The following is a 16,382-nucleotide window of genomic DNA, read 5'->3' on the forward strand; positions in this document are numbered from 1 at the left end:
CTCAGTGTTTTTCCACCGGTGTTTTTGAGGGCGTGTCGGACTAGCTGCTTGACAGAGCGTTTTATGATGCGCGTTTTGCTTTCATCCCTGTGACGTAACAGGGATGAATGGGAGATGGGAACTCCCTTTGGGCTTTTTCACTTTGCAGCTATTTGTACCTATTGCATGCACAAAAAAGGTATAAAACTCAATAAAGGAAAAAGCCAAAAACCATAATACCACCTCTTTACCTTTAAACTGTTTAGTCCAGCGGTTTTCAACCTAGGGATTGGGCCCCAGGAGCTGTAAGATAATTAATCGCGTAGGAAAGAAGTAAAAACAAAAAGTAAATGGGAACTGTCTCCTTAAACTGTATCAACTCATAGACATCTGAAACATGACAAGGGCCCCAACCAGACACTGTTTTTTTGTGAGAAGTTGCAAGCCAAAAATGCTGGAAATCACTGGTTTAAACTTCAATGATGCAATTTTATTTTGTAAACCTGTCCAATGTTTTTTATGTAAAATCTTAATCTGAAAATTAGCCAGTGACTTCAGCTGCAATGTTTTTTAATGTAAAATCTTAATCTGAAAATTAGCCAGTGACTTCAGCTGCAATGTTTTTTAATGTAAAATCTTAATCTGAAAATTAGCCAGTGACTTCAGCTGTCAGATAAATGTAGTGGCATAGCAGTGTAAATTAGCATAAAGTGGAAATACATAAGTACAGTACAGTACTTGAGTATCTACTTATTTGCTGCATGTACCAAACTACTTCAAAGAAGGTTGTTGCCATAGTATCCATATGTGGAGATCCATCCTCATTAAAACAACTAAATATTCATTCAATCCTATGTTGGGGCTTAGAAACTCTTATTTTTGGTTCCCCAAGTTGTCACACTGGATGATCCATGTAGCTGGAAAGTTATTTATTTTGTACCTTGTGGGCAAATAAAGTGGTCTAAATTCCAATAAACATCTAAGCTATGCCATAACATGCAGCCCCACCACTCTGTTGGGGGAGATTATTCCAGAATTCAACCCTGTGGTCATTTATGTTGTGTGCAACTTTAGAGGAAGTGTGTTAGACTTGGATGCTGAGCCCTGCGAACACATTAACATCAAAGAAAACTAAGTAATACACATACATTAAACATCAGCCACTGGTCTTTAGCTATCACGCTGCCTGTATTTGTACAGACGGAAGGCCACCATACAGGGTGGAAGATTACACAGGAAGTAATCTCGAACTCCTTGGAAAAAATCCATAAAATGTAAAATCATGATATGACTTCCTGATGAAGCTTCAGCACCAGCTCCTCTCCTCCTTATAATTGAAACAATGCTGCAGGATAGCAGAAACTAGTGGCACATAATGCATAACAGTGCAATGAATATATGAGGTTTAATAGATCGTGAAAATGGCAGTCTGATGACAGAGATGGAGCATTTCATTAGAAAGGCTCAATCGAGTCTGTAGGGGTGGTTGCTGTTGCACTCTAATAAACCGTGATGAAAGACTGGCCGTTAGAGTCCCCACACAGTACACCTGGAAGGATGGCCTTTTGTTCACATGATACCCTTAATTAGAGGTTCTGAGACTGAGACTTGTTAAGTTCCTAGTCAAAAAACACTTTTTCTATTTTCTGTATGGGGTAACTGGGAGAGGACCTAAATGCCACTATGGAAGAGGATGTAGAAAGGCACTTCACTGGAATTGAAAATGGCTAATGGTTGGCAACAAAAACAGTCAGAGCTGGCAAACAAATCTGACAACGTAGATGCAGGGAGGTGGTTCACAGATCTAGCAGGTCTAAAACACAGAAAGCAATAAAAAAACATGTATCCTGAGTGCGGGAGGGTGTAATGGCTCCAAACTGTGTGAGGACTATGGATAGTAAAGTGTGAGGCTGACATCTCACACAAACTGAAGGACTGCTTCCTCCCTGTTGATTAGTAAAACAATACAGCTGGGCCAAGATCAACAACTTAATATACACAGTACTGCTTAGCAACATGTTTACAGAAAATATAGTCCTGTCAGTACAATTCAGTATGTGTTATTTTTCTTCCTTTTTTTTGACTGCGCAATTCCACTGCCATTGGTGTTTTGCCACTGCTGGTTATTTCCTTAAGCAAACAGACTTTTGCAGACAGAAAATTTGCACGAAGGGCGCAAAAAGCCCTCGAACGCTTTGCTTACTTCGCAGTGGGACCGCCCGTCTGAGTGCGTAAGCGGGGGGGCATTGTATCTGGGCCAGATTTACAGGAGCAAGCATGCAAAGGTGAGAACGGGAACACACAGTAATAGATGCAGGGAGGAGCAGGGTCAGGTGTAGAGCCTGGCAGTAAATCACCCAATATTAGCTCTTAAATATTGGTGTCAGAGCACATGGTGAAGATATTGCAATACAAAAATGCCAAATACGTTTTTGAGGTTATTTAGAAACAATGAAGCGATTACATTATTGTTTGTCCACCAGAGAGCACTGACAAGCTTATTTATCAACCAGAAAGTGTCATGTCCAGCACATATCTTGGTAACAATTCAGTATCGAAAATGTTATTTTGACCAATAGCAGGCCGTCCTGAAGGTGTTTACCTTTGAGGGAGCTGAAAACATGACAGTGTTGTCCCAACTTTTATTTAACCTCCTCTATCATAGTATAAAAGATGATTTGTTCGCTTTGACAGTTAGCAAGCTAGCCAGCTGTGAGAGACTTTTTCCCTCCTCTTCATTGACTCTTTATTAGTATTAATTAAAATGATGTACAGCCAATTACAGAGATAACAGAAAGAAACCTGCTAATTATGATTACTGACCAATGAATGCATGTTCTATGTTTGCAAGAACTTAGCTGTTAACATGCCTGCCAACCAGCAAATAGTCCCTACAGTATGTCACAATACCTTCAGAATTCCCTAATTCATGACAACCAGATGTACTGTGCTGTGCCACTTTCTGATGTGAGTCTGAGTAGAAAATGGAATTTAAGCTTGTCCATTTTTTTTGATTCAAACTACCTAAGTAGGTTTTATAAAGGAATCAAAACAGATTTGGATTCAATAAAATGCTATCAAAACTGAACCCTACACAAAATCATATATTTTGTCCTATATATCAAGACTGCAGCAGCTGAGCGTTCACGCTAATTAGTGACAAGTTTTAATAAAGAGGCCAAATATTCTTATCCTCACAGCCTACATACAGTATGTTGGTGGTACAAGTAGAGCTAAACATGGTGGAATGTCCCAATATGTCAAATGCCCTCCATGCCATGTACTAATATTTCTCTACATGGATAAGACATCCAAAGAAGAACAGCCTACGGCATTCTCGCAGTGTGCCACTGTGTTTGCGTGCGTGCTTCACACCCCCAAGTTATGAAGCAGCCGGGCTCTAGAATAGTATTTGTATTGACTGAGGAAAGTCTACAGAGGCCCTATTGCAGCCATGTTGTAAACAAAGACAGGACACCGTGTGTTAGTCAGACGGGGACTCCGAGGTATCTTGAATCATGAAACAAATACGGTTTGCAACAGCTCATTGAAGATGCTGTCCACGTCTGTCTCTGTTCACACAGCAGGGTCTGTAGGAAATAGCACAAGTCAATAATGGATTCACTGAAACAAACTTTGGGTGGAATTGTCAAACACTAGAATATCATTGTAACTATGTAAAAGAAATTCTTTACATTTAACAAAATTAACACAAATTACTTTAGTTCTTTAGTTTTTTAGAATAGAATATCCAGGAGCTGACATTTTTTGGAAAACATTCATTTAAATTAGGGCTGGGCAAGTTAACGTGTTATTATTGAGTTAACGCATTAAGTAACGCAACAGTTATTTTATCTCATGTTAACACAGTTTTTATTATTATTATTTTGAAAGTCCATTTCTCACTGTCTCTGAATACACATACAGTCATCCGTGGGTCACTGGAGGGTGGGATGTTGATCAGCCTGCAAATTATCCACCCAAACAAGCAGTGGAGGGAGGCTTCAGCAGACTACGTTGGATGCAGCATGTGGGAGAAGTAGATAAACAAAAACAAGACAAGCGATAAAATGCCAGCAAAGTGGATAGCTACACACTGTATTCTGATTAATATTGGGGAAGATGTTGGTCTTAGGAACGTTCTTAAAATCACAATGTAGTCCCTTGGCCCCGTGGGTTCTCTCAGGTGATCAGAAAGGGAGACAGCGCTCCGCGAGTAAACAGTAGGTTCACTATGGATAGTAACCATGGCAACGGCTTCTGTGTGCTACACAGCTGTAGCCTATTTAACTTAAGTTAAAATTATAGGCTACATAACTTTACCTGATAGGCCTATATCTAGTTTTGCGGGGATGCTCTGCCAATGTGAAATCCCTCCTGTTGTTGTCCTGATAACTACTTAGTAAACAGTAATAGATTCTGGAAACTCACAAACAGAGAGGATCAGTCTCTCTTCTAATGATTTGTGCTGCGCGTCGCTTACAAAAAATTTGAGACAAATCAACTTCGGCAGCGGCTGGGCGTGTGCGTGAGGCGAGCACAATTGCGACAGTTTCGAGGGAATATGCCCGCTTGTTGTTACGCCTTGTGCTCAACCACTTCGCCTCACTATAACTGGGACACTTGCTTCTGAACATAGACTGTTTATGCTGCTCCCTGATAAAAGAAAAATGTTTCTGCTGATACCTGTTCAAAAAAACAACAACAAGAAAACTGGACTCTGATGGCTTGTTTCAACAAGCTAGATAAAATGTAATGCCCTGGCAGTGGAAAATAGATAGCTTTAGTTTAATATTTGATTTGATTATATTAATATTTAAGTTGAGATTTACAAGAAATATTTTATTGCTACTGTGTAAAGGGAATACCGCTTGTATTCAAATGTATTCAAAAATGTTCGTCGTAATATATTAATATTCTATATACAAATGATCGACCCTGTTACCCTGAAATGACGTTTACCATTAATTTGCATCAGCAGTATGTTCATACTGAGCCTCAACATGTCTTAACTGACAACATATTTGCTTAGTTTTTCCTACAATGTTTGCAAACTAAAGCATAATTATGTTGTATATCCCAACTTAAAGAGGTCATATTATGCTTTTTGGCTTTTCCCCTTTCCTTTATTGTGTTATATATCTTTTTGTGCATGTATTAGGTTTGCAAAGTGAATGTGCAAAGTCCACCTCAACGGAAATTACCATTTCCCACAGAAAACACTGCTCCTGAACTGCCTGAAAACAATTGTAGTCCAGCCTTTACTTCCGTAACCTATCTGCATCGCTTTGTAACATGCGTCATATTGCTTGCCTAGCGGCTAGTCAAGCACACACCTTAAAAAACACTGGTTGAGAAACACACTGAGCTGCAGCACGCATTGTGAGAAGACGTCCTCCCACTGCCTCCCCTCACCCCTGCCCTCCCTACAGAGTGCACAGTTAAGACGTTACGTATTAAAGATAAATTTGTTATCAATTAATAACTTACCGCTCTGAAAGTCTTACTCCACTCTAGGTTGAGAAGCTGGTTCGGGAACATGTACAGCTGAACGGAAGCCTTGGTTACTGGCTTGTCAGGACCCACCCTACTCTTCTTCTGATTGGCTAATAATCCTTAACTGGGTACAGCGCATGTGCAATTCCCAACAAAGACCGAATAGAAGTGAGATGCTTCACTCAGTAACTAAAACGGAGCGTTCAACACACAGGGTTAAAGGAGGTGCTGCAGTATGACAAAAATATGGTGTTTTTTGAAAATTAAACCATGTAAACCCATTCTGGTACGAAATAAAATGATCATCCTGAAAATGGGCTATACTACAGCAAACTAAACCCACGAACAATGCTCTCCGGTGCCTACCCATCATCCATTCCGACCACTTCCCTACGACTTCTACATCCATTTAGTATATTAACATAATTTCTAGCCAACGGGGTTGAAATAATTGGTTTCATCATTTTACTAAGTAATTCTCACTACACTACTACTACAGGTTGTAAATTTACATTTATACATGTTTTATTTACTCCTTCACTGTATATGTTTTCTGGAAATGTGTGGTTGTTGCTTGAGCAGCCCACCAGATCTAGCTCTGTGTATCTGTATGTTTGCAATATGAGTAACTGTTTCTAATTCCCCACTTACAGGTGTCAGACATGAAAGCTGGGAGTGTTAGACAAGGTATCCCATATTTCTGCCTCTGCATTAGTAATCAGGACTTGGTGTAAATACAGACATCTCATTACCGGTGAGCTGAAGTGTGGTTCCGAAGAAGGGCAAGGGCAATGACAAGGATTCAGTGAGTAATGGGCTCGAACAGATCAGCGCAGCATTAAGTGGACTTGCGGTGCACGTAGTAGCCCTACAAACCCATTATAAAGTAAAACACAACCAAGTGAGACACCTAAAGCCTCTAATGGCAGTCTCCCTTTACAATTTAACGTTGTTAAACACGACTCTGAGGATGTTGTTGTGGAGTGCAATATGATTGCAATGCCCAGTATTGACAAAGAGTGCAGGAGATGTTGAGTAAAACAATATCCTGCGTGTTTTTATTCCTTTAATTGATTGCATGTCTTACATTAATGAGCTAATTGTGCCAGCCAATCAACAGTGACCTGAGGGAACTTGAATGCGCTCCTTCAATACCTTAATGCATTTTGCTGAGAAACAATGACATTGTGCTTCCTCATATTTGTACTAAGCTTCCTCTCGTGCTTCGTTCATATTCGATTGTGGACTTGGGCAAAACGAGCAGACCATGGGATTGCAATTAATCATGTCCGGTGTCTGCCAACATTGATACCTATATTGGTCTTTGAACCAGCGTAGGTTATAGGATGAACCCTTTTTGCATCCATCTTTCTTTAAGGCACAGGCAGGCTAATGAGAAAATTGGATCTGAATGTTGGATCTATAAGCATTCACTGTAGAGAAGAACAAGAGCAAAATAAGATTACCGCCTTGGTTAATAATGTTTGTCCAGGTTTTGCATTGCTTTTATAACCTGTCGCATCATAAACACTGACCACATTTAGAAAATATATTTTAAAACGGTGTATGACTTTATGTTAAATTGTAGTTTTCTAAATCTCTGCAGTAAACCCACCCATCCAGTCCAACTGCACATATAATTGAATATTTCCATGCAGCCCTTTCTTTGGAGCCAGCCACTGTGGCACACAAATTGTAATCAAGGCCAGGAGTAGTGCACAGAGAGCTGGGTCACTGTTGACTGCAGGATTTAGGAACTCGGTTGTGCCTTCCCACTGCTGCTGGCAAGAGATTTCTGCCAGGCTCTGGTGTGCAGAACAAGAACTAATCTGGAGTGGTCTGTTGCAGCTAAAAGGAACTGGCCCTGAAGTCATACATTATGGGAGAAGTGGGGATCATATTTCTCATTTCTACAATTTTCTGATGTAAACCTATGTAGAACATTTATGCTGAATACCGAATCTTCTTAAGAGTTGTGTTTTTCCTTGCCTGTCACAACTCAGTGGATCCCATTCAGTCAAAATGTTATCAGCTAATATTTTCATCATTGCCAAGCCAACTCACTTTATCATTACATTAAAAACTATCCTTTTAAATAAGCTGTGAAACTGTTTGTTAATGAAAAAATAAGTGCCCACACACACTGTGATACACTCACAAAGTAGCAATGTTGTTTATTTGGACTTCATAGCTTTAAAGTTTGATTGCGCAAAGATTTTGTTTCTAAGGCACTTAAAGGGGGGAGTTTGTGAGCTACATCTCCTCTCTGGATATCTGAAGATATACTCATACATATTCATGAGTGGTGGGCAGACCTTAACACTGACAAAGAAAGTGGGAAAATGCCTCAACTCACACATTGTGAATATCAATGTAAAATGCAGAAGTGGGTCCCTCTGTGAAACACAACCCTTGTGTTTATTTTTAAGAACATAAACATGCAATGAATGTATAAGACTAGAGTATTCATATATGACTATACAATTATGACCCAAAGCTGCAGAACCCTTTAGATTTATAGGAAACCTGATCCAACCTTTAAGATATAAACGTCATGTACTGCAAAGCACCACTTAAACCACCATAGATTAGACTACCTTTTATGACAAAAGTCCAAAACACCACTCTGGTAGGGGTATTTCTGTAATAAGCAAAATAAATCGAGAATACCATGTCCATAATGCAAACTGCCTAAAGATCACACAAAAACAAATCCACATGACTCACATTGCTATGGCAACACATCAACCACTCAGTACAGCCGTGTAGGTAACAGAAAAACTAAATCCAAAGAACAAGACAATGACCTGATGCTAAAAACACAGCAGACTCACACAAAACTCACCACATTCAACCCAACAGGTAACCAAATGGAAAGTTTTTTTTCTTTGGGCTTAATGCTGGCAGAGCATGAATACAAGCTTGCAAAAGCCCCTGATTTAGCAATGTTGCCTGCACCAAACAACACAAAACAATTACAGAGACTGTCCTTCCAAGAAAAACAAAAAGTGACAAAGCCCTCTAGCGGCTGTGGTTAAAATGACTCTTGTCTGTCAGGAGCAAAGAAGGAAGTGTGATGCTATTACAGAGGTTGGTGTAGATGGATGGGACCACAAAACATCTGACTTTAATACATAAAGCCACTGTCCGTATCCCATTTCGTACTGATGTGGGTTTCTCCGAAGGTTTCTCCGAAGGTCCCCCAGTCCACGAAGTAGCAATTTTAACCCAAAACCGTGATTTATACTTAAACCTTAAAGTAATTTTTTATTCCATAACAGTGTGTGTCAGAAAAACAGGTTGTTCAAAAGGGCATGGACACATTACATGTTTTGACATTTAATTTGGAAAACTCAACTCATCACCAAGACAAACGGTAATTTACAGCTCAAGGGAAGGTGATAAACAATGACCAGTTTAATGTCCACCCTAAAGGCCTTTTCACACGGGAAGCGATTTACGCGCCTCGTCTTGTTAATTCATTTAACATTAATGTATACTATCACAGCCAACAAATGCTGTTAGCCAGACCCAGTTTGTTTTCTTTTTGTTGTATTTTTGTCATTTGCAATAAGTAGTTTGGATTTTTTTAACGGTCAAAAATCAAGCCAAATCACACTCTACATTTTAATCCAACACTAATCAACAAATCTGTCAATAACACAACCAAACGGACGCCCAAGGAAGAGCAGCATGTCATATTTAGAAACTTTCCTCATCTGTGACGAAACCATTCACGACTGTTCAGAACTGAGCCACTGAACCAGGAAATTAAAGTGAAGACATTCATGTAAACGGAAGCGTTGAATAGTTGTTGATGTCATCTGTTGCAGCTGATGGCAAAACCACCAGCATAATTAACATCTATTTATTAAAAAAATCTTGAGCTTCCTGTTACTTTATCTTACCAAGTGATTAAAACATATTGGGGGAATGAATATAATCACCCTGCTTAATGAAGAAAATGTCTTGATAACCATGTGTCAAAGAAATAAAGGTGCTTATTCACTGTACTATTTAAATATTTATTACTCGTTCTTTATCCCACTTACACAACTTAGGGTGTAGGTAGGTAGGACCAAAGCCTTAAACTGTCTAAATTTTAACAGAGGTACTAGTGATATGCGTCCACGGGGCTCTCTCATTTGAATGAGTTCTGCTGGTCAAGAGGGATAAATGATTGAAAATGTGAGTTGAAGCCAGTTTTGCTAAGGACAGCATGTGACATTGTAATCTTTGCTAGGACCAAAGATTATATGACACCTTGTCAAATGCGTCTCCGTTATGAGGAACTCGCTTGCTGGGATGGAAAGATTATTTGCTACATTGTCTGTGTTGTAAATCTTGTAAATTAACCAGAGTACTCGTTGATGTCATCTCTGATTAGTTTCAACAGGCGTCTAATGAAGATGCTAACCTGTAGGCGTGTTGTAGCTCTCATGCACTGGCTCTGTCGTAAGAGAGTTTTCTTACAGCATGGTGGTTCTACATGAAAGCATCCGGACTTTATCAAACGTAAGGAACTTCCAGAGTCCAAAGCCTGCAATAAAACTATTTCTCTAAAAGACACATTTGGCAGAAATGACTAAGCCTAATAAAATAGAAAGAGTGTTAAAGGATCACCAAGAAGAAGAATCAGCAGTTTGGAAAATAGGATTGTGTGGTGTGAGGAATGGATCTGCAGTTGTTTTGGGGATCATCAGACTGTGGTCAGCTCAGCAAGGCCACACAGACGGCCCCCTGATGAACAGATGGACAGCCAGGAGGAGAAAGCAGAGGAGGTGTTCCAGAATGTGGATGCTCCATGATCTAGAAGCAGTGATAAGGAACAACAGAGGAATGGATATCTAAAACTCATCTGACACACAGAGAAAAAAATAAAATAAAACGACCCCCCGCCTGTCTTTCTGTCTGTCTGTCTGTCTGACTCTTTCAGCTGCTGGGTGCCTGTAAATTTCGGCACTGACGTATGCTTTCAGCTCAGTCTGAAAGGAAAAGGGAAGAGAAGCAGACAGAGGCGAATCATTTATCCCGCCCTGTTCCTATAATGTCACGCTAACTCACAGCAGCATGGAAAATGAATTACAAAAGATGGAGGAACTGACAGTAAACATATCCTGGATGATTTTCTGGGTATAAGGGGGACATTATCAGGTCTGGTACGGATTACAGTACAAGGAAACTCATTTGGATGTAAAGGTTAAAAGTAGCAGGCTTTGTGCTGACAGTCAGTCTCTTACTCTGTTTATTGGAGCTTCTCCAGGCTTTGCATCCAAATGAGACGGGGGGTTTTTTGTTTCTGGGAGAAAGTTGTTAATGAGGAGAAATACTGAAATACTGAATGTCTTTATGCTATTAGAAACTTACATAATACTGCAGGTACACTCTTAAATGTTCACGTATCCCCTTCAAACAGTAGGCATTTGTAGGGGAGGTGGGTTTATGATGCAAGCATATTTTGGGTGGGGGGCTGTCAACAATACATTTTGTGGTAATTGTTTCTTTCTCTGAACTGTGCCTCTGGAGCTGCACTTCCTCCCAGGCTGCCTACAAATCCCACCTCCGATTGGCAGGCACTAAGGTGAGTTATGGCCTGAACCCTAACCTCAATAACTGAAACCAAACACAGCCATTTAATTGGTGGATCTTGTTAGAGGGACTTGTTGTCAGGGTTCTGTTAAGGGCACACACAAAAAAAATCACACTTCACATGTCGTTAATGGAAATTTAGAGATGGTTCTTTTTCTTCCTCAAATGCAATGTTACAAGAGAGTGTGCTTAAAACACCTTGATATACTGTTTAAAAGCAGCACAGCCAAGTAGTAACTGCAGGGCAGATGAAGCTTTGCATAAATAAAGGAGGGAAATCCAGTAAAAGCAAGATAATGAAGTACAAATATGCTCTGATGAAGGCCACTGTGCCACAACGTGAAACTAAGTGAAGCCAAAAAGAGTTTGTCTCCAGTTCTGGATCAGAGGGAGTGGACTGTAATTCATCATGATTTTGGATTAGCAGATAATAAGTGCTTTTGTGACAAATATGATTTAAACACCATTCAGGTTCACTGAAAAACCTGTACATTTTAGTATGAATAAACTAATAATCATTATTGCTAGTATGAAAAGAAACCTTCAACCCACCACAATGAAGTTGTCTACAGTGGCACATAGTAAGCTACCGTGAAGATTGGGGAAACAATTTTTTTCTCTCCAGGATAATCACAAACGCACACGTACCGAGACTGCTGATGGAGATCTTATATTTCAGACAGTGTGACATTGCTCAAAGGGTTCAGACTTGGTGTAGAATTAGTAATGCAAAGATTCCATGAATCTGGTCTCTTACTGTGAAAATGAAATTACCAACGAAAAAGGGAAAGTGTTATTGCAGCAAAGTCTTCTGATGGGTATTTCAAAGCACTTGTTTTAGGGCTTCAAAAGATCCATTTTCCTGTTTTTCCAAAAACAAGATTGTTTCAAATAAAATATGTAGTGGCTCAGTGAGGCATTTTTGTGTGAGTATGGCTGTTTCCAAGCAGTGTTTAGGGAGAATCTGATTGGTCTTTAAAGACCAACAATGTAAGCGTGTATTTTTTTTTGTTATTCTGGCTTAGTATCATTTTGTACCATTCCTGTTTTTGTTTTTCTGCATCAAATGAAATTTTGAATTTTAAGATTATCACCTCAGTTCAATAATTTTCACTGACTGAAATCCAATGAGGATCCAGAGGGTTATGTAGTGGAACTTGCGAACATCTGGTGGCAATGGAACAGTGGTAAAACACATGCCTTTGGTGTGGGAGACCCATGTCCCTGAGCAAGACACTTAACCCCTAGTTGCTCTAGAGGCGTGTGACCTCTGACATATATAGCAATTGTAAGTCGCTTTGGATAAAAGCATCAGCTAAATGAGTTAATGTAACTGATCAATCCTCCTGCAAAACACAGACTGTTAAGAACAAATCCATTGCACCTCTCTGGCATGGTAAGTGCACAGAAATCTTAATACATAACACTCCGGGATGTCTGTGCCAACAAATTCTGTCTTTCTTTTTTTTTGTTAACTTAGAAGACAAGGGTACAGTCCTTGAAGGAAAATAACTATCATTTGAATGTTTCAACATATTAAAACTTACTTCATGCATTCAACAGCCTACAAGCAGCAGAAATATGAGCAGCAATTAATGCATTATCTGACAGTGATGCATAATCAAGTGAGCCATTGCAAAACCATATGACCCACCAGGGCGTCACGGCTTTTGAAAATGATTGAATGCAAAGATGGATTGCCACTGAGTCATACAAACAACCCAACAAGGAGATCTCAATGCGTCTTAAGAATGGTGCATAGGTCGCCTATATCCACTGTTAATCCACTTAATTGAATTGCATTAGTTTAAAATGACTGTCTGTCTTCATCTGTGCATTGATCAGACCTAGACTCCCCTGATTTGTTTTTGTGGATGTGAGGGACCACAGCAAACCAAGTGAAGCGGAAAGGCGAGAGGGGCTTGCAGAGGGGGCTCCCATGGACACACAGCTGATGAAGGGGTTCATTGTATAAAGTCAAGTCTCCCCTCATCAGCTCCACGAGAAACCCCAGGCTGTCCCTTCTCCTAAACCATTTCAGCAAAGGTGATTCATCTGTTGAGTCTGTGATCTGAGAGGGGACCACAGCCCTGCGAAACAGGGCTAAACCTTTCCAACAGACACAAACACACTAGTATTCACAGGGAAAGGGTTTGTAAAGTCGTACTGAGCGCAATCAAAATGCCTTAATTTTTCGTACGTAGCTTTCGAAGCACACCAGCGTGGCTCTCAGTGGTTTGACAGACAAACAGACAGTATATCTGTGCAGCACAGACACACAGCTGCGTAACTCAGTGATGCATCACACCACTCCTAAACCCCGCTGCTCCCAATGTGACAATGTAGAAGAAATGGAACACGCTTACCTTTAAATCCGCCCGATACAAGTGAGCCCAAAGTGGAGAAAATGAACTTCTGCGATCCCTGATGCCGTCCAGTTTTTTTCTTTCTTTTTCTTCCTGCGTCTTTGTTTGGCGGCGCCAGCTCCAGTCAGCACTCGCCTCCTGTTTGAACGCTGCTTGCCAAACCCGCCACACGGATCAAAAAAGAGGTTTAAAGGGGGTAAAGAATATGAAAGATGTGGGAAGTCAAAATTCCAGTATGAATTAGAAAGTGTTGTTAGTTGCGGGGGGAGGAATAAAGCGCCCTGTACAGATGCGGTGTTACTCCCAGACTCGAGGTTTGAACAAATCTCCTGTTTGTCCGCTGCTCAGACGCTGTCCAGAAGAGCGTGGTGCTGAATGAGACTCCAGGGGTTGCAGAGATTTCCCACTTTTCTTCCTCTTCTTCTTTTTCTCCTCCTTCCTTTCCTGCTCCTTCTGACTGACTGACTGAAATCTTCCCTCCCACCGCGCAAGATTGGAAATGATCTCTCCAATTGTCTTTTCTTTCTTTTGTATTATTAAGCCATATGCTACAAATTAGATCCTCACCAAATGCAGGCTTTGTGTAAGTGCTGCTGGTAACGCATCCCACCACCACAACAACAACAACAAAATAAGAAAGAAAAGGAAAAAATAAGGGGGAGGGTTTGTAGGAACGGACTGCGTAAAATTGATGCTTGGCAAACGACATGGAAATAAGCTGCATTTTAAAAACAGATCAATAAATGAACGTCGAGGCTGGTCGTTCTTTAATTGGAATTAGGCAAAAGGATGGGACTTTGCAGTTCTAAAGGCTGTCACTCAGTATGGTTGTAAGGACATGGATTGCAGGGTTTGAAGCATGCTGACAAGTCATGTCAAGAGTTTTGTCTTTTGTCACAGGCAGGTAGAGGATGCAGACAGCAGGCGTTTGAAAGAGACGGTTGCCTCCTTGTTGTCAGAGATCGTGGAGATTGAGGTGTTCACCTGTAACTCTCATGATCTGGCGTGGTCCTGTGGGCCCTCAGTGCTCCCGGTGTCTACATTTAGGATGAATTACTACACAGTGACGCGGGGACACGCGCTCAAGATGATCAAGATTTACAGTAAGGCACTGACGCATCTCTGCCTCACTGTGCGTGTCTTGCAGCTCAGTGTATGGTTGTTGTAGCCTATCTGATCCTTCATGGGTATGAATGATGTTAGTGGAGGTTTGTGGCTTCACTAACTTACACAGACCGAGCAGGGAGGGCTTCTCTCCAGGTGCAACTCCTCTGGCCCCAATTCACTGTACAACACACAAGTAGGCTATTGAATTTCATTCTGAAAGCGCCGACTAGCGTATCTTTAGGTCCACTGCCGCCGCTCCTTGCTGCCGCCTGTCATTAAAGTTCTGCAGTAGAAATTGTATCACACACTCACACACACACGCGCGCACGCTTCACTCTCGACGTTTATATACTGTTCGCCATTCATTGACTACCTCGGCTCATCCCCCGGGTAATTTCGACTTGTTCGTTTGAATCGCTTTTCTTTATATGTTCATCATTAAAGTGCTGATTGCAGTTATTGATTTATCAGTCTAATCAGTTGCAGCGCGCTCGTCCTGTAATGAAGAATCCAGCTGCTCCCATCGCCAGCTGCACTTTCATCTGGGCTTGCGGGTTTGTTGTGTCTCTAAACACCAGAAATGTCTCCAAAGGTGGAACCATGTTGCAGGACCATTTTTACATTCACAAATACACTACTTTCTGATAAGACACACCTTATTAATAATGGATTAATGCTTCATAAATTATTTACTAAACGTTATAGATCAATTATAGATCAATTATAAGGTATCATTAAGAACAACTTCCGAGTTGCCAGGTTGTTGAAAATCCCTCTCCTGTATGATGCTTTGTCTCCTTAATTCATCAGTAGGACTCCTCCAATGGACTGGTGGTGGACTTAGCTTGTGAAAAAAGGGCTGCAGGACATCTGGACCAAATATTTTAATTATTATTTACAAATGCAGACTGGATGGATTCCTGTATAACAACTCTATATTAGCCCAATAATTTAATAACATTATGTTAACATGAAGACAACTGAAAGTGGGAAAGCTGTGAGCCTTTTTTATGACTCTATTAACATGTGCAACTGCAGAATTGATATTTATTTTGATAAGTTCAACACTTTAGATAGCAGAAATGTAGAGAGAACTGTTTATTAAGAAAGACTTGGTTACATCAGTGTTTCAATGAATTCATTTTGTAATCCATTATACTTGTGGGTCTCAGGTCTGCAGTTAAATGTTAGTAAGTTATTAATAAAGTGTAATGGATCTTATCAACTTTCCCCAACCTGGCAACCTGAAAGGTGTTTTTATTTAAATTAATGGCTGTAAATAATAAATTATTTATTAACCATTAATAAAGTCACTAATTAAAACTTTTAAACCCCTCAAAGGGTGACTTATCAGAAAGTGGTGCCAACATTTCAAAGCTCACTTATCAGTCCTTATAAAGATACATTGTGTTTCTCTTTTTTTTTAAAGACACAGGGACATCTTGCAAAAAGCACATGATCAGAATATGTTTAGTAATTTGTAACAATCAGCAGGAGTAAGAGATAAAGCAGTTGAAGGTGGCTGCCAGTGACAGTCTTTTTTCTCATGTGCAGTGCATGCATACAGGGAGTCCTAGTCTACAACTTCTGAAAACACTCTTTTTCATCACCTAATGTAGCCTACATGGTGAATGAAGTTTTAATCTAGATATCATTGTTGTTTTTGGACATTTATCTCCTCTGCCAGCAATGTTTAATAGATTACACAAAAACATGCCCTGTAACCTGTTGTGGGAAAGTTAGATAGTAAAAGAAAAGACAGTGCTTGTCTACATGTGTAGTCCATTGCAACAAAGCCATTAAGGCTGGCCTATCCCGGCATCTGAAACATCTGTGTTACAGTGG

General features: G+C 40.3%; 1 protein-coding gene across 1 annotated transcript in view; it reads right to left on the bottom strand.

Moving 5' to 3' along the window:
• Positions 1-14,033, bottom strand: part of LOC119906262 (metabotropic glutamate receptor 4-like) — a 199,466-nt gene extending 185,433 nt beyond the window's left edge. Inside the window, exon 1 of the mRNA XM_038723829.1 lies at positions 13,431-14,033. The gene's annotated coding sequence lies outside the window, so the exon portion shown is untranslated. The remainder of the gene's footprint in view (positions 1-13,430) is intronic.
• Positions 14,034-16,382: the final 2,349 nt, after the last annotated feature.

Source organism: Micropterus salmoides, unplaced genomic scaffold (genome assembly GCF_014851395.1).
Source record: "Micropterus salmoides isolate LMB-PRFRI ecotype aquatic unplaced genomic scaffold, ASM1485139v1 Ms_hic_scaffold_16, whole genome shotgun sequence".
In the NCBI taxonomy this organism is placed as follows: domain Eukaryota; kingdom Metazoa; phylum Chordata; class Actinopteri; order Centrarchiformes; family Centrarchidae; genus Micropterus; species Micropterus salmoides.